Source organism: Triticum aestivum, chromosome 6A (assembly GCF_018294505.1).
Source record: "Triticum aestivum cultivar Chinese Spring chromosome 6A, IWGSC CS RefSeq v2.1, whole genome shotgun sequence".
NCBI classification, from domain to species: domain Eukaryota; kingdom Viridiplantae; phylum Streptophyta; class Magnoliopsida; order Poales; family Poaceae; genus Triticum; species Triticum aestivum.
Window position 1 is genome coordinate 608838648 of NC_057809.1, and position 19141 is coordinate 608857788.

General features: G+C 45.0%; 2 pseudogenes; one reads left to right on the forward strand and one right to left on the reverse strand.

The window, feature by feature from the left end:
* The first annotated feature begins 1247 nt into the window (after window positions 1-1247).
* On the forward strand, window positions 1248-4614 carry LOC123131348 (polyamine oxidase 1-like; annotated as a pseudogene).
* A 12388-nt stretch (window positions 4615-17002) lies between these two features.
* Window positions 17003-18932, reverse strand: LOC123131349 (acetylserotonin O-methyltransferase 1-like; annotated as a pseudogene).
* Window positions 18933-19141: the final 209 nt, after the last annotated feature.

Sequence of the window (19141 nt, forward strand, 5' to 3'; positions counted from 1 at the left end):
ACATGTTGCGTTTTGATTGATTTATTTACACTAGCCAGGTAGTCAAAAGTTCGCCAAATATTAGTTCATGCAAGAGGTTTCCTTCATTGCATTTCTAGTTTATAAATTTTCCAAAGAACGGTTTATAATGCGTCTACTCTATTTTTGTTTGTTCATGATATATTATTAAACAATAAAGTTGTACTAATTCACTTGAAAGGACATTATCACAAATAGATATTTTAATTTGTACATCATTGCTATATGTATATCTACAACCCAGTTTTTTTAGTCAGATATTTTTTGTTGTAGAGGTTAACTTGTTTTGCAAATTTGTAAGGATATTTGACATTGTAGTATTGTCATTGATAAAAATACAACTATTTATTTATAAAATTGTATGTTACTATTTTCAATGCACAAGTTTTGACTTCGATACATGCATTCCATATTAGGTGAATATAAATAAAAAATATATTCCTGTATGAGTTATTTTAGCTAAACTGTCTAGAAAATAGTTTGCATCAAACATGAAACATGGTATTTCAGTTACATATAAAAGAATCATGCTTCATGATGTTGCCTGCCCATTGGTTAAGCCATATGTGTTTAGTCACCAAGGAGGGAGGAGTTTATCATACTAATCATCATCGAACACATTATTCTTTGCTGTCTTGAGTAATTGGGCTTCTAACATCCCATGTTGCTTCCAACTCATCCCACGTTAGCCAAGAATAACTTAAGTACCTAGAACTAACAGTGGTTAGTAAAGCAAAGACTAAGCCGATGTCAGGAAAGGGGAAGGAACGACAAACCCGAAGTCAACTGAAAAAGAGACTAGATGCATTGCCTCGCTGCGCCTCGAGTTCACACTATGCAATCTGAACACAAAACAAAAAAAAATTATACGCAGTGCAATTGAAATGGAAGGAATACATCACAAGCTACACATGAAGAATTAATACGAGAACCACATGTGTACACACTATTTCAATTTAAGCGACATGTGCACACACTATTATATCAACGCTAGAAAGCAAATTAAACGACCCCAGTCCCGCTGCGTCTTGCACCGTGTCTCTTTATATACACAACGGCCGAGGGACCACACTATCGTTCAAGACAAGCTAGTAGCAATCTAGCAAGTATCTAAGCTGTGTAAGGAACAGAGGGCGAGAGAGAGAAGGGTGCAAAAGAGGATGAAGCCGCAGGCAGCCGGTTTCTGTGCACGTAACGGACGCAAGTTATTGTGCTTGACACATACAGCCATGGCTTTGGTGCTCGTCGTACTAGCACAAGCTGCCTCCCTGGGCACCGCCGCCGGTCCCAGAGAAATCATCGTCGGTGCTGGCATGTCCTGTAAGATCCTATATATAGCTATGCACTACTACACACATACATTGGACACGGGATAGTTGCAACACGTCACTACACGCAGGCATCATGCTCGGACATTCTATTTGGCCATTAATTATTATTTTGCGCTCTCTCTCTCTCTCTCTCTCTCTCTCTCTCTCTCTCTCTCTCTCTCTCTCTCTCTCTCTCAAACAACACATGATGCACGTTTGTACTACAATGTATATAATTCTTTTCAGATTTTTGGCTTCACTTTTAGTATCTAAAATGAGAATTTTTTAAATAAACTCTGTCATTTAGAGTATTTTTTATTTTGCAAAAAATGAAGTATTAATTATCATGTACAAAAAACCCCGAAAATTATACACACTGTGGTACTAAAATGTTGTTGACCTGCAAAAGGTCTATAATATATGTTATCTGAATGGGTTTGGACCACCGTAATACGGTAAAAAATGTTATCGAAGAGAAAGAAAAAAGTGAAATCATTGTGAGTGGGCTGTTTTGAGGCCACGTAAGTAATGCACAGATGCAAGTTATTTTTTTTGCGAAGAGCACAGATGCAAGTTATTGTGCATACAACATATATATACATTACTAACCGTCATATGTATATGCTTTAGGGATCTCGGCTGGGAAGAGGCGCCGGGATAACCGACCTGGTGATCCTGGAGGCGACGGACCGCATGGGCGGGCGCATCCACAAGACCAAGTTCGCTGGGGTGAACGTGAAGATGGAGGCCAACTGGGTTGAAGGGGTGAACGGGGACGAGATGAACCCCATCTGGACCATGGCAAATGACACCGGAGGCCTCAACCTCAGGACCTTCCGCTCTGACTTCAGTCACCTCGCCGGCAACACCTATAAGCAAGAGTATATGCTTGCGGTGGTCTCTACGATGAGAAACTCGTCGAGAAGATAATCGAGAGGGTGGATGAAGTGGCGGATAGAGGCAGCAAGCTCTCCGGTGCTTTGCACCGCAGTGGCCAGCCGGACATGTCTGTCATGGCCATGCAACGCCTCAACTACCAGTACGTATACAGTTCATCTTCTTTTAACCAGTCTGAACTTGCACCGTTGACATTTTGAAAATTTGGAGAAGGGAGCGTGGGATTGAAATTCTCACTTATACACCTAAAAGTCAGCTGATGTCTCAAGCTCACCCTTTCCACTTGCCCCTCCCTGTATGTACATGTTTCCACCAAGGTCTGAAAAAAAAACTTATCATATACCTTTCCCTTCCATTATATTTTAGTCCAGAAAGTGCATTCCATCAAATGACCACAATTATGTGACTTGAAGTAGTAAATAATGAAATCCATATGTTTTAGCAAATGGTAACCACCGCAGCCTCCAAGAGCCAAATTACATATACAAAAGAGTTATGGGCGCCAAGGAGGTTCGGGTCCTCCTCCTCTTCTTCCTCCTCCCGATCTTGATCGCACTCCTCCGGCACTCCGGCCCTGCTCGGCGTCAAGGCCGAGCCCGCGGCGGAGACGCCGCTCGGCCGGCGCACTCGCAGCGCCGGCATCGTCATCAACGAGGGCGGCCGGCGCGCCTACTCGTCGGCTCCTCCTCCGCGCTTCGTCAAGCCAAAGACGGAGCCGGGGCTCGCGCCGGTGAAGGAGCCGGCTGCGCCGGTGACGACGGAGCTCGACGACGACGACGCGGCCCTGGAATGGGCGCGCAGGGACTCCATAGCGATAGAGAAGGAGCGCCTGGACAAGGCGAAGGAGCGCCAGCGCGCCGCCCTGCTTCGCTTTGCGGAGCGTCGACGCGGCCGCGATGAAGGCGGAGTCGTCGTCATCTGCGACAGCGACGACGACGACGACGATGCGCCGCCACCAGTCCGCCATGGCGACGCCGGGCAAGGGTCCAGCAGGGGCACCCGCGTCAAGGAGGAGAAGGCCGACGACTACGATGGCGGCGACGGCGGCGACTTCAGCCCATTTTTCCTTTAGATTAGTTTATGTATATGTGCTATGCAATGAAAATCCACGAACTTTGCCGAAATGTGCTGAAATTTATCATGTTTGGCCGAATTTTATCGTGTTTAAGCCGAATTTCGCCGAACTTCTTTTATTTTAAAACGTGCCTGGGGGCGGTCCTGGGACCGGCGGTTGGGGACCAACTCGCCCCCAGGCCCAATTTTTGCGCCGGCTCACCCCCAGGCGGCGATTTTAGGCGCCCCCTGGGGAGCCAACGGCTGGAGACAGCCATTGGCGACGTTCAAAAACTTCGGCAACGACGTCTACTTTGTGGCCGACCATCGTGGAGTCCGTCGTGTACCACACTGCTGAACAGTACCTCAAGACAGACCGCAAATCCGGCGCCATCGTCGACCCGCGGCTCAAACTAAACACGGTGGTGCGGGAGATCACCTACTTACCAAACAGCGTCATGGTGAAGACTGAGGACAACAAGGAGGTGTACTAGGCTGACTATGTCATAGTTTCGGCTAGCCTCGGTGTTCTGCAGACTGACCTCGTACGGTTCAACCCGGTTACCCGGAGCTGCCTTGGTGGAAGATAATGTCCATCTATCAGTTCAACATGGCCGTGTACACCAAGATCTTCCTCAAGTTCCCTAGGAGGTTCTGGCCAGAGGCGCCTGGCAAGGAATTCTTCCTCTATGCTAGTGATAGGCGAGGGTACTATCCGGTATGGCAACAGTTCAAGAAGGAGTACCCAGGGTCAGACGTGTTGCTCGTGACAGTTAGCGACGACGAGTCGAGGAGGATCGAGCAACAATCAGACAACCAGACCATGGCGGAGGCGATGGAGGTGCTGAGGAAGATGTTCCCTGGGAAAGATGTGCGGGACGCCACCGAGATCCTCGTGCGGAGGTGGTGGTCCAACAGGTTCTTCAAAGGCACCTTCTCCAACTGGCCTAGCGTTAACCGTTACGAATACGACCTCATTCGGGTACAACTATATATACATCTTCCCTGCATTTCACTCGCCCTACACTTGTATTAACATGATTATTTGTATTTTCCTTTTTCCCAGGCTCCCGTTGGGAGGGTTTACTTCACTGGTGAGCACACGAGCGAAAAGTACAATGGCTATGTCCATGGAGCGTATCTTGCAGGTAAATTCAGAAGTTCTTCTCATGCTCTGCATTGTTAAGTGCGTTTTGTTTTTCCTTTTCAGTTTCTATGAACTCCTAAGATATTCACATGTGATGGGTTTTACCTAGGTATTGACTCTGCTGACATTTTGATCAACTGTGTCAAGAAAAATATGTGCACTTACAATGTCAAGGGAAAGCATGACTAATCCAAAGGTAACTATTCTAGCTAAACGGTTCTTTCCTACTACTGTTTTGAACCCCAAAAAATAAGCTCAAGTGTTGCCTGTCCTATATTTTTTTCCATCTTATTTTTCGTTTCCATTCCCTGATAATGGTATGACATTTTCTTTCATGTTGCAGGTTAACTACAAGGGATGAAGTACTAGAAGTTGCATGTTAACAAGTTGCTTTCCTCGTAGGCACACTTCATGTTAGGCAAGTCTGTTCAAGTTAGGTCGGTGTTTGTTACAGCTACACCTTAGGCAATATTCTCTATATGAAAACCAAGCCATGTAAGTCATCCACACAAAAAGTGTGGTGATAGATCTCTTTGGTAGGCCAAAGCGTGACTAATAATTGTGCATTTAAGGTTAGGAAAACTTGGCAAATATTGTGTGGTAAACTATGGCAAAGTTAGCTTAAAACTAAACGGGCCCAAACCGAGTCAAAGCGCTGCATTAATCTGGTTTCCATCACTATTGGTTACTTCTTGCATCCTAAAATGTAACTCATATTTGGATTGTCTTCAAGTCTAACTTTTTAAAGTTTGGCAGATTTGTAGAAAAAATATAACCTCTAAAATAGGACCTATATACACTTGTCAATATATTTTATTACATATCTATTGGTACGTACTGGTTTGGTGTTATAGATGCTGATATTTTTTTCCTGTACGCTTGGCCAAAATATCACTTAACATTTTGAGATGGACAGAGTATCTTTTTTCATCTTGGGCAACTCATATTTTGTTCTCTTAGTGAGATGATATCTTTTTGGCTCAGTTTTTAGTTGTTCTGATTTACTAATTTATAAAAGTTGTATCAGAAAGCATATTGCCCAATTTTAAAAATTGATTTAGTTCAGATAAGTAAGATAGGAAGGGAATTAAATTGGTAACACTGCAAGTATATGAAAAGGCGATGTGATGAACTATTTCATCGTTATCCATATGAAGCCTGTGAAATACTATTCATCGATGTGGATCAACTATAAAATTAGCCTATGGTATTACAGGCGTGGCAAGGCGTTCATACGCGTCTAAAGAGACCTACTAGTAGTCATCCAAATTTCAATGCTCGCAATTCAAACATTAACTTATATTGTTCATATAATAACAAAATATTCTAATATCTTTATTATTAAAGGAGAAATTGGTGACGATGATACTTCGTCCTCCTTCCCTTGTCAATGTTAGGACAAACCAAATAGCAGGTTGGAAGAAAATCCCGCATGACCCTTGTTAGAATTGTGTCGAATATTATTGTACAAGTTAGGTTACAGTTGGATTTGGTTTTGGACTGTGTGTAGATAGGGTAGGAGTTGTGTCTTAATAAGAAACTTGTATCTTAGGCCTTTCATATATAGTGGGGGTAGACACACGATGTCACCTATGCCAACATAGTAGCACAGGCACGCAGGGGGGCGGCGCGTGTGCCAGCGCCCGGGCGGCCGGGGTGCGGTATTGTAACGGTGTCATGGGGAGGAGCGCCCTTCGTCAGGCCCCGGAGATGTAGCCATGATGATGAACCTCGTTAACAAATCTCGATGTCGTGCTTGTATGATTGCTTGGACCTCGGTAGATCAATGGTGGTCTCGTATTTATTCTAACAAGTGGTATCATGAGTAAGGTTTCTAAGAGGCCGCGGAAGTTGATTTAGAGGAGAACAATGAAGACCGGTGGCTGTGGGGCACGACGTACGTGCGGCAGCGATCGGAGATCGTCGTGTATAAAGCATTCTAGAGATGAAGCGGATTCACGGATCGATTACAAATAAGTCGCAGTTGTCGTCAAGTTCGAAGCTCGGTTCGATGGCCAGCAGCTGGAGCGACTTGGAGTTGGATTATCGATCGTGAGGCAGCTGATACATGTGACGTGTTTTTTGGCAAACCTCTTCGAGGCCGAATCGATGGACGTGCAGGAGTCAGATCTGATCTGTGTGGCGGCGTGTTCAGCGTGTAGCACTAGGACTCCTCCGCAGCGGCGCGTACAAGGCGGCTTCCCAGGCGCTGGGGTCGTACCAGTCGAGAGGGCGTGAGGCGGTGCACCTGCTAGCGGCCCAAGAGCTGGGCGGCCCACATGCGGCAGGCTTTTCGAAGCGGAGGCCTAGCTCGGGACAGCTCGTGGTCCAGCTGGGATTTACGAAGGCCCGCTGGTGGTGCGCGCAGGCGTAGGGAGAGGATGGAGCAGCGATATGCATGCATACGGAGGCTCAGCCAAGAGCTGCAAAAGCAAGTAGACCAAGCTTGAAGTAGACACGTGATTTGTTGGAAAAAAAGGGTCGGTTTCGAGGATTTGCACAGCGTATTGGACATGAAAGTTGCTGGCTATGCATTGGTCGGACTGGATACCAGTGGTCGGATGGAGACGTGATACTCGGCATCGGTCGATGATGATCGGTGGTTCTCTGCAGTGGTGGTTGAGGCAGTGTGGCTAGCTAGCCGGGAGACTCGACCAAGACAACAGAGGCTCGGCGCGGTGATAGCGGCGAGGCGTGCGGTAAGCACGGGACACAGCAACAGGCCAAGGCACTGATGTTCAGACATGTGGTCAGACAAATTATGTAGGGGTGCTGAAGCAGTGTTGACGAGTACCAGATTCAAGGGTGACTGGGTCTATCGATGCCGGAAGATGGACAGGAGTTGACTATGGAGAATCTGAGGAAGTGGCGGAGAGTCTAAAATTGTCAAAAGCTAAGAGAGTACATCGCCGTATATTCTATGGTGTTCGGTGCACATGGCAAAGTGCAGATGACAAATATAGAAGAAGGCAGAGTGCTGTAGCTGTGGGATATGTCAAAGAGTAACCGGGAAAAAAAGATGAAACAACTGCGAATTTGACTCAGAATGACACAGGGCGACCGTGAAATTCTTTCAAGTTTCAGACAAGTAGTCAAGAAAGAGCGATAATGTTGAGTTTAGGTAACTCTTAGATATGGCGTCTAATATGTGAGTTGTTCACTTTCACGCAGACAGCGGTCGGTGTGTGATGTCATTGAACGGATTCTCCAGAGGTTGGAAGCACAAAATAGAGTAATGAGGAAGCACAAAGTTGCAGGTGGAGTCACATGGAGTCTGGGAATAGTAGCGGTGCTCATGGCATATCTCAAGTCCATTGTACATGGAGATTCAACGCATGGATGAACCCAAGATGGTGGAGAATATTCGGCAAGGTGGAGTTTGTTAAAGTTGTGTCGAATATTATTGTAAAAGTTAGGTTACAGTTGGATTTGGTTTTGAACTGTGTATAGATAGGGTAGGAGTTGTGTCCTAATAGGACACTTGTATCCTAGGCCTCTCATATATAGTGTGGCTAGACACATGATGTAACTGTTGGGTTTCGTAGTAATTTCAAAAAAATTCCTACGCTCACGCAAGATCATGGTGATGCACAGCAACGAGAGGGGAGAGTATGATCTACGTACCCTTGTAGATCGACAACGGAAGCGTTTGGTTGATGTAGTCGTACGTCTCCACGGCCCGACCGATCAAGCACCGAAACTACGGCATCTCCGAGTTCTAGCACACGTTCAGCTCGATGACGATCCCCGGACTCCGATCCAGCAAAGTGTCGGGGAAGAGTTCCTTCAGCACGACGGCGTGGTGACGATCTTGATGTACTACCGTCGCAGGGCTTCGCCTAAGCACCGCTACAATATTATCGAGGACTATGGTGAAAGGGGGCACCGCACACGGCTAAGAGCATGATCACGTGGATCAACTTGTGTCTCTAGGGGTGCCCCTGCCTCCGTATATAAAGGTTCAAGGGAGGGGGGCCGGCCGGCCAAGGTGTGGCGCGCCAGGAGGAGTCCTACTCCCTCTGGGAGTAGGACTCCCCCCCTTTCCTAGTTGGAATAGGATTCGTGGGGTGGGAAAAGAGAGAGAGAGAAGGAGGGGGGCGCCGGCCCCCTCTCTCCTTGTCCTATTCGGACTAGGGGTGAGGGGCGCGCGGCCCAGCCCTGGCTGCCTCTTCTCTTCTTCCACTAAGGCCCACTAAGGCCCATATACCTCCCGGGGGGTTCCGGTAACCTCCCGGTACTCCGGTAAAATCCCGATTTCACCCGGAACACTTCCGATATCCAAACATAGGCTTCCAATATATCAATCTTTATGTCTCGACCATTTCGAGACTCCTCGTCATGTCCGTGATCACATCCGGGACTCCGAACAACCTTCGGTACATCAAAATGCATAAACTCATAATATAACTGTCATCGTAACCTTAAGCGTGCGGACCCTACGGGTTCGAGAACAATGTAGACATGACCGAGACACGTCTCCGGTCAATAACCAATAGCGTGACCTAGATGCCCATATTGGTTCCTACATATTCTACGAAGATCTTTATCGGTCAGACCGCATAACAACATACGTTGTTCCCTTTGTCATCGGTATGTTACTTGCCCGAGATTCGATCGTCGGTATCTCAATACCTAGTTCAATCTCGTTATCGGCAAGTCTCTTTACTCGTTCCGTAATACATCATCTCGCAACTAACTCATTAGTTGCAATGCTTGCAAGGCTTATGTGATGTGCATTACCGAGAGGGCCCAGAGATACCTCTCCGACAATCGGAGTGACAAATCCTAATCTCGAAATACGCCAACCCAACATGTACCTTTGGAGACACCTGTAGAGCTCCTTTATAATCACCCAGTTACGTTGTGATGTTTGGTAGCACATAAAGTGTTCTTCCGGTAAACGGAAGTTGCATAATCTCATAGTCATAGGAACATGTATAAGTCCAGAAGAAAGCAATAGCAACATACTAAACGATCGGGTGCTAAGCTAATGGAATGGGTCATGTCAATCAGATCATTCACCTAATGATGTGATCCCGTTAATCAAATAACAACTCTTTGTCCATGGTTAGAAAACATAACCATCTTTGATTAACGAGCTAGTCAAGTAGAGGCATACTAGTGACACTCTGTTTGTCTATGTATTCACGCATGTATTATGTTTCCGGTTAATACAATTCTAGCATGAATAATAAACATTTATCATGATATAAGGAAATAAATAATAACTTTATTGTTGCCTCTAGGGCATATTTCCTTCAGTCTCCCACTTGCACTAGAGTCAATAATCTAGTTCACATCGCCATGTGATTCAACACCAAGAGTTCATATCACCATGTGATTAACACCCATAGTTCACATCGTCATGTGACCTATACCCAAAGGGTTTACTAGAGTCAATAATCTAGTTCACATCATTTATGTGATTAACACCCAAAGAGTACTAAGGTGTGATCATGTTTTGCTTGTGAGATAATTTTAGTCAACGAGTCTGTCACATACAGATCAATAAGTATTTTCTCGAATTCTATGTCTACAATGCTCTGCACGGAGCTACTCTAGCTAATTGCTCCGACTTTCAATATGTATCTAGATTGAGACTTAGATTCATCTAGATTAGTGTCAAAACTTGCATCAGCGTAACCCTTTACGATGAACATTTTTTCACTTCCATAAGCGAGAAACATATCCTTATTCCACTAAGGATAATTTTGACCGCTGTCCAGTGATCTACTCCTAGATCACTATTGTACTCCCCCTTGCCAAACTCAGTGGTAGGGTATACAATAGATCTGGTACACAACATGGCATACTTTATAGAACCTATGACCAAGGCATAGGGAATGACATTCATTCTCTTTCTATCTTCTGCCGTGGTCGGGCTTTGAGTCTTACTCAATTTCACACCTTGTAACATAGGCAAGAAACTCTTTCTTTGTCTGTTCTATTTTGAACTACTCCAAAATCTTGTCAAGGTATGTATTTATTGAAAAACCTTATCAAGCGTCTTGATCTATCTCTATAGATCTTGATGCTCAATATGTAAGCAACTTCACCGAGGTCTTTCTTTGAAAAACTCCTTTCAAACACTCCTTTATGCTTTGCAGAATAATTCTACATTATTTCCGATCAACAATATGTCATTCACATATACTTATCAGAAATGTTGTAGTGCTCCCACTCACTTTCTTGTAAATACGGGCTTCACCGCAAGTCCGTATAAAACTATATGCTTTGATTAACTTATCAAAGCGTATATTCCAACTCCGAGATGCTTACACCAGTCCATAGATGGATCGCTGGAGTTTGCATATTTTGTTAACACCTTTAGGATTGACAAAAACTTATGGTTGCATCATATACAACTCTTCTTTAAGAAATCCATTAAGGATTGCAGTTTTGTTATCCATTTGCCAGATTTCATAAAATGCGGCAATTGCTAACATGATTCGGACAGATTTAAGCATAGATACGAGTGAGAAACTCTCATCGTAGTCAACACCTTGAACTTGTTGAAAACCTTTTGTGACAATTCTAGCTTTGTAGATAGTAACACTACTATTAGCGTCCGTCTTCCTCTTGAAGATCCATTTATTCTCAATTGCTTGCCGATCATCGGGCAAGTCAACCAAAGTCCATACTTTATTCTCATACATGGATCCCATCTCAGATTTCATGGTCTCAAGCCATTTTGCAGAATCTGGGCTCATCGTCGCTTCCTCATAGTTCGCAAGTTCGTCATGGTCTAGAAACATGACTTCCAGAACAGGATTACAGTACCACTCTGGTGCGGATCTCACTATGGTTTACCTGCGAGATTCGGTAGTAACTTGATCTGAAGTTACATGATCATCATCATTAGCTTCCTCACTAATTGGTGTAGTAGTCACAGGAATAGATTTCTGTGATGAACTACTTTCCAATAAGGGAGAAGGTACAATTACCTTATCATGTTCTACTTTCCTCCCACTCACTTCTTTCGAGAGAAACTCCTTCTCTAGAAAGTTTCCGAATTTAGCAACAAAAGTCTTGCCTTCGGATCTGTGATAGAAGGTGTATCCAATAGTTTCCTTTGGATATCCTATGAATATTTACTTCTCCGATTTGGGTTCGAGCTTATCATGTTGAAACTTTTTCACATAAGCATCACAGTCCCAAACTTTAAAAAACGACAGCTTAGGTTTCTTGCCAAACCATAGTTCATATGGTGTCGTTTCAACGAATTTAGATGATGCCCTATTAACGTGAATGTAGCTGTCTCTAATGCATAACCCCAAAACAATAGTGGTAGATCGGTGAGAGACATCATAGATTGCACTATATCCAATAAAGTATGGTTATGACGTTCGGACACACCATTATGCTGTGGTGTTCCATGTGGCATGAGTTTGTGAAACTATTCCACTTTGTTTTAATTGAAGACCAAACTCGTAACTCAAATACTTGTTTCTACGATCAGATCGTAGAAACTTTATTTTCTTGTCACGATGATTTTCCACTTCACTCTGAATTTTTTTGAATTTTTCAAATGTTTCAGACTTATGTTTCATCAAGTAGATATTCCCATATCTGTTCTAATCATCTGTGAAGTTCAGAAAATAACGATACTTGCCGTGAGCCTTAACACTCATTGGACCGCATAAATCAGTATGTATTATTTCCAATAAGTCAGTTGCTCGCTCCGGAGAACGGAGTCTTAGTCATCTTGCCCATGAGGCATGGTTCGCAAGCATCAAGTGATTCCAAAATCCCATCAGCATGGAGTTTCTTCATGCGCTTTACACCAATATGACCTAAACGGCAGTGCTACAAATAAGTTGCACTATCATTATTAACTTTGCATCTTTTGGTTTCAATATTATGATTATGTGTATCACTATGATCGAGATCCAACGAACTATTTTTATTGGGTGTGTAACCATATAAGGTTTTATTCATGTAAACAGAACAACAATTTATTCTCTTACTTAAATGAATAACCGTATTACAATAAACATGATCAAATCATATTCATGCTTAACGCAAACACCAAATAACACTTATTCAGGTTCAACACTAATCCCGAAAGTATAGGGAGTGTGCGATGATGATCATATCAATCTTGGAACCACTTCCAACACACATCGTCACTTCACCCTTAACCAGTCTCTGTTTATTCTGCAACTCCCGTTTCGAGTTACTAATCTTAGCAACTGAACTAATATCAAATACTGAGGGGTTGCTATAAACACTAGTAAAGTACACATCAATAACATGTATATCAAATATACTTATGTTCACTTTGCCATCCTTCTTATCTGCCAATCACTTGGGGTAGTTCCGCTTCCAGCGACCAGTCCCTTTGCAGTAGAAACACTTAGTCTCAGGCTTAGGACCAGACTTGGACTTCTTCACTTGAGCAGCAACTTGCTTGCTGTTCTTCTTGAAGTTCCCCTTCTTCCCTCTGCCCTTTTCTTGAAACTAGTGGTCTTGTCTACCATCAACACTTGATGTTTTTCTCGATTTCTACCTTCGTCAATTTCCGCATTACGAAGAGCTTGGGAATCGTTTCCGTTATCCCTTGCATATCATAGTTCATCACGAAGTTCTACTAACTTGGTGATGATGACTAGAGAATTCTGTCAATCACTATCTTATCTGGAAGATTAACTCCCACTTGATTCAAGCGATTGTAGTACCCAGACAATCTGAGCACATGCTCACTAGTTGAGCGATTCTCCTCCATCTTTTGGCTATAGAACTTGTTGGAGACTTCATATCTCTCAACTCGGGTATTTGCTTGAAATATTAACTTCAACTCCTGGAACATCTCATATGCTCCATGACGTTCAAAACGTCTTTGAAGTCCCGGTTCTAAGCCATTAAGCATGGTGCACTAAACTATCAAGTAGTCATCATATTGAGCTAGCCAAACGTTCATAACGTCTGCATCTGCTCCTGCAATAGGTCCGTCACCTAGCGGTGCATCAAGGACATAATTCTTCTGTGCAGCAATGAGGATAAACCTCAGATCACGGATCCAATCCGCATCATTGCTACTAACATCTTTCAACACAATTTTCTCTAGGAACATATCAAAATAAACACAGAGAAGCAACAACGCGAGCTATTGATCTACAACATGATTTGCAAAATACTAGCAGGACTAAGTTCATGATAAATTTAAGTTCAATTAATCATATTACTTAAGAACTCCCACTTAGATAGACATCCCTCTAATCCTCTAAGTGATCACGTGATCCAAATCAACTAAACCATGTCTGATCATCACGTGAGATGGAGTAGTTTCATTGGTGAACATCACTATGTTGATCATATCTACTATATGATTCACGCTCGACCTTTCGGTCTCCGTGTTCCGAGGCCATATCTGTATATGCTTGGCTCGTCAAGTATAACCTGAGTATTCCGCGTGTGCAACTGTTTTGCACCCGTTGTATTTGAACGTAGAGCCTATCACACCCGATCATCACGTGGTGTCTCAGCACGAAGAACTTTCGCAACGGTGCATACTCAGGGAGAACACTTCTTGATAATTTAGTGAGAGATCATCTTATAATGCTACCGTCAATCAAAGCAAGATAAGATGCATAAAAGATAAACATCACATGCAATCAATATAAGTGATATGATATGGCCATCATCATCTTGTGCTTGTGATCTCCATCTCGAAGCACCGTCATGATCACCATCGTCACCGGCGCGACACCTTGATCTCCATCGTAGCATCGTTGTCGTCTCGCCAATCTTATGCTTCCACGACTATCGCTACCGCTTAGTGATAAAGTAAAGCATTACAGCGCGATTGCATTGCATACAATAATAAAGCGACAACCATATGGCTCCTGCCAGTTGCCGATAACTCGGTTACAAAACATGATCATCTCATACAATAAAATTTAGCATCATGTCTTGACCATATCACATCACAACATGCCCTGCAAAAACAAGTTAGACGTCCTCTACTTTGTTGTTGCATGTTTTACGTGGCTGCTACGGGCTTAAGCAAGAACCAATCTTACCTACGCATCAAAACCACAACGATAGTTTGTCAAGTTGGTGCTGTTTTAACCTTCGCAAGGACCGGGCGTAGCCACACTTGGTTCAACTAAAGTTGGAGAAACTGTCACCCGCAAGCCACCTATATGCAGAGCACGTCGGGAGAACCGGTCTCGCGTAAGCGTACGCGTAATGTCGGTCCGGGCCGCTTCATGCAACAATACCACCGAACCAAAGTATGACATGCTGGTAAGCAGTATGACTTATATCGCCCACAACTCACTTGTGTTCTACTCGTGCATATAACATCAACATATAAAACCTAGGCTCGGATGCCACTGTTGGGTTTCGTAGTAATTTCAAAAAAATTCCTACGCTCACGCAAGATCATGGTGATGCACAGCAATGAGAGGGGAGAGTATGATCTATGTACCCTTGTAGATCGACAACGGAAGCGTTTGGTTGATGTAGTCGTACGTCTCCACGGCCCGACCGATCAAGCACCGAAACTACGGCACCTCCGAGTTCTAGCACACGTTCAGCTCGATGACGATCCCTGGACTCCGATCCAGCAAAGTGTCGGGGAAGAGTTCCGTCAGCATGACGGCGTGGTGACGATCTTGATGTACTACCGTCGCAGGGCTTCGCCTAAGCACCGCTACAATATTATCGAGGACTATGGTGGAAGGGGGCATCGCATACGGCTAAGAGTATGATCACGTGGATCAACTTGTGTCTCTAGGGGTGCCCCTGCCTCCGTATATAAAGGTTCAAGGGAGGGGGGCCGGCCGGCCAAGGTGTGGCGCGCCAGGAGGAGTCCTACTCCCTCTGGGAGTAGGACTCCCCCCCTTTCCTAGTTGGAATAGGATTCTGGGGTGGGAAAAGAGAGAGAGAGATGGAGGGGGGCGCCGGCCCCCTCTCTCCTTGTCCTATTCGGACTAGGGGTGAGGGGCGCGCGGCCCAGCCCTGGCTGCCTCTTCTCTTCTTCCACTAAGGCCCACTAAGGCCCATATACCTCCCGGGGGGTTCCGGTAACCTCCCGGTACTCCGGTAAAATCCCGATTTCACCCGGAACACTTCCGATATCCAAACATAGGCTTCCAATATATCAATCTTTATGTCTCGACCATTCCGAGACTCCTCGTCATGTCCGTGATCACATCCGGGACTCCGAACAACCTTCGGTACATCAAAATGCATAAACTCATAATATAACTGTCATCGTAACCTTAAGCGTGCGGACCCTACGGGTTCGAGAACAATGTAGACATGACCGAGACACGTCTCCGGTCAATAACCAATAGCGGGACCTGGATGCCCATATTGGTTCCGACATATTCTACGAAGATCTTTATCGGTCAGACCGCATAACAACATACGTTGTTCCCTTTGTCATCGGTATGTTACTTGCCCGAGATTCGATCGTCGGTATCTCAATACCTAGTTCAATCTCGTTATCGGCAAGTCTCTTTACTCGTTCCGTAATACATCATCTCGCAACTAACTCATTAGTTGCAATGCTTGCAAGGCTTATGTGATGTGCATTACCGAGAGGGCCCAGAGATACCTCTCCGACAATCGGAGTGACAAATCCTAATCTCGAAATACGCCAACCCAACATGTACCTTTGGAGACACCTGTAGAGCTCCTATATAATCACCCAGTTACGTTGTGATGTTTGGTAGCACACAAAGTGTTCCTCCGGTGAACGGAAGTTGCATAATCTCATAGTCATAGGAACATGTATAAGTCATGAAGAAAGCAATAACAACATACTAAATGATCGGGTGCTAAGCTAATGGAATGGGTCATGTCAATTAGATCATTCACCTAATGACGTGATCCCGTTAATCAAATAACAACTCTTTATCCATGGTTAGGAAACATAACCATCTTTGATTAACGAGCTAGTCAAGTAGAGGCATACTAGTGACACTCTGTTTGTCTATGTATTCACATATGTATTATGTTTCCGGTTAATACAATTCTAGCATGAATAATAAACATTTATCATGATAAATAATAACTTTATTATTGCCTCTAGGGCATATTTCCTTCAGTAACCTATGCCAACATAGTAGCACAGGCACGCAGGGGGAGCCGACGCGTGTGTCGGTGCCCGGGCGGCCGGGGTGCGGCATTGTAACGGTGTCATGAGGAGGAGCGCCCGTAGTCAGGCCCCGGGGATGTAGCCATGATGGTGAACCATTAACAAATCTTGATGTTGTGCTCGTGTGATTGCTTGGTCCTCGGTAGATCAATGGTGGCATTGGATTTGATTTATTCTAACAACCCCAACAGGCTAGTCCACTATGGCAACATACAGAACCCAACAAATTTAGTGAACTACCTCGATCGGTTCAAACAGCGCAACAAGTTTTTTTCCAAGAAATCTTGAAAAACTGGCATAGACCATTGTGTGTCGCTTACCAGAAAGAAAATTCTCTGACTGTCATATGGATGAAGACACTATTTCTAATTTCATAACTTTTATAAGAAGTGCAGACATGGAACTGCTCGAGTAGTATCACAAATATTACTGAAAAATTTATTGTGTAAACAGTCTGCTAATACAACGCAAGGCATTATTCGATAACAGGGACACTACATACCATACATGCTGCTTATTTCTATCAGGGTGTGCGGGCAATCAAGGGTACACTTCAATGATGGATCGAAATCCTAGCATTGGAGTGATCTTGTAATCACTGAATCCGGCTTCAAGGAAAATCTCCCTCCACTGCTTCTCGTCTCGCTCGCCCCCATCAACATGCATCATCTGGACATCAAATAGAACTTGTGTCTCCCTAAGAAGAACACCATCCCGTGACATGCTGGAGTCTATCACGACTTCGACGATTATCACCTTCCCTTTGGCACCTCTACTGATTATTGCTTCTTTGCACCGTCGTAGTACCTTGACAGCATCTTCATCTTGCCACAAGCATAAAACCCACTGGAAAATGGAAGAACACATCTCGTTCAAAGTAGATGTAATAACTGAAGGAAAGAACTAGATGTTGTGTCCTATGTGTACCTTGAGTAGAACAACGTCTGCTGGTGGCACGTACTCAAACAAATCGCCAGCAACAAACTGAACATTACTGATGGCAGGTGCCCCCGCAATCGCGTGTGGGAGGTCCAAGACGGTGCAGTTGATGTGGGGGAGCGCCTTAGCGATGGCTTCCGCCGTGGCACCATGGGCACCGCCGGTGTCAACGAGAGAGGTCCACGCCCTCAAAGATGTTGCAGTGATCCCTGATGATGGTCTCCATAAGGAGGCGGCTATCGGAGACCATGCCAGCATTGAACATGCCACGTGTGCCCTTCTTCGCCGTCATCTCCTCCCGTGTGCACCCATGTGCCACCTCAAAGAGTGTCAGGGCTGACGCTCTCTCGTCGGTGAACCACTCCCCTATACTGCAAAGGGCGGTCAAGGACAGCGGGTCCACGAGCACGCGCACGATGGGAGACTGGGTGCACGAGCTGTCCCCGACGAGGAGGCGCGAGAGTGGAGTGAACTTGTAGTGCATGTCGGTGGCATCATCGTGGGGGCCCTGGTCTACGGAGAAGATGCCGAGGATGGTGAGGGCGCGCATGAGCCGATGGAGGTGGGAAACCTTTGCCGGCTGGATCCCGACCTTGGCGGCGATGTCGGACAAGGTGGCGACACCTCCACGATGGTGGATGGCGTCGGGGACGCGTAAGTCCACCGCGGCCCTCAGCATGGCAGACTTGACGTACGCCATGGCCAGGGGCGGAGCCAGGATTTAGGTATAGGGGGGGGGCAAGCCAAGTTGGCAAAAACAAATCGTGCAACGCAAAAAAAAGGTTCCCCTGTACTATAGTACTGTTTTGTGTCAACACTACTAAAACATAGCTAAATTGATATTAATTCAAATTTGCCTTTACAATTGCCAATAAGATCGAAATATAAATAATTTCATCAGAAGATAACCTAGTTTTACTCTTCATTACCACATCGTAGATTAGACAATCAAAGGAAATTACAAATGAATTAGCATTGTAAATCACACCATCAAAATAATTAAAATTGAATGTGCAATTTCAACTCATATTAAACGAGAATTCAGAGGGCTTTGATAGTGCTAACCTTGGAGCTGAACCACTAGAGAATTGACAGGCTGTATCTGTAGGACGATTTGCCTGTCGCGCAGCTGGTGCCCCCTGATTTAATCTTCTTCTTTTGTTGAGGATCTCCACTGATTTAATCGACCTCGTGAGTTAGAAGTGCAAGAGGCGGCGGCCGCCGGCAGCACTAATGGCCTCAGGTCACACGTTAATCATGTCGAGGCCTTTTTTAAGCAACGACAGAGGAGCTAGCGGGTTGGAGAGCGGAAGGAGGCAGGCCGTGACCATGTGTGGGCTCTCTGATGGGCCTTTTTCTTTTCAGATTTTATTATACTCTCCATTGGAGTTAAGGGGGGCCAAGTACGTGTATATTCACCAAATCCGGTCGCTGATTACTCGTGCTTCTGAGTATTTGTCGATCGTTAGGGGGGCCAGGCCCCTGCTCGCCCCCCCCCCCCCCCCCCCCCCCCCCCCCCTGGCTCCGCCACTGGCCATGGCGTGGTGGTAGAGCTCAAGCTGAGCTTGGAGCAACCCCTCCGTGCTGATCATCACATTGTTTTCAGTTTCATTTTCGACATGCACCGCGATACGTTTTCTTTTCAGTTGGTCACTAGGGAGAAGAGAT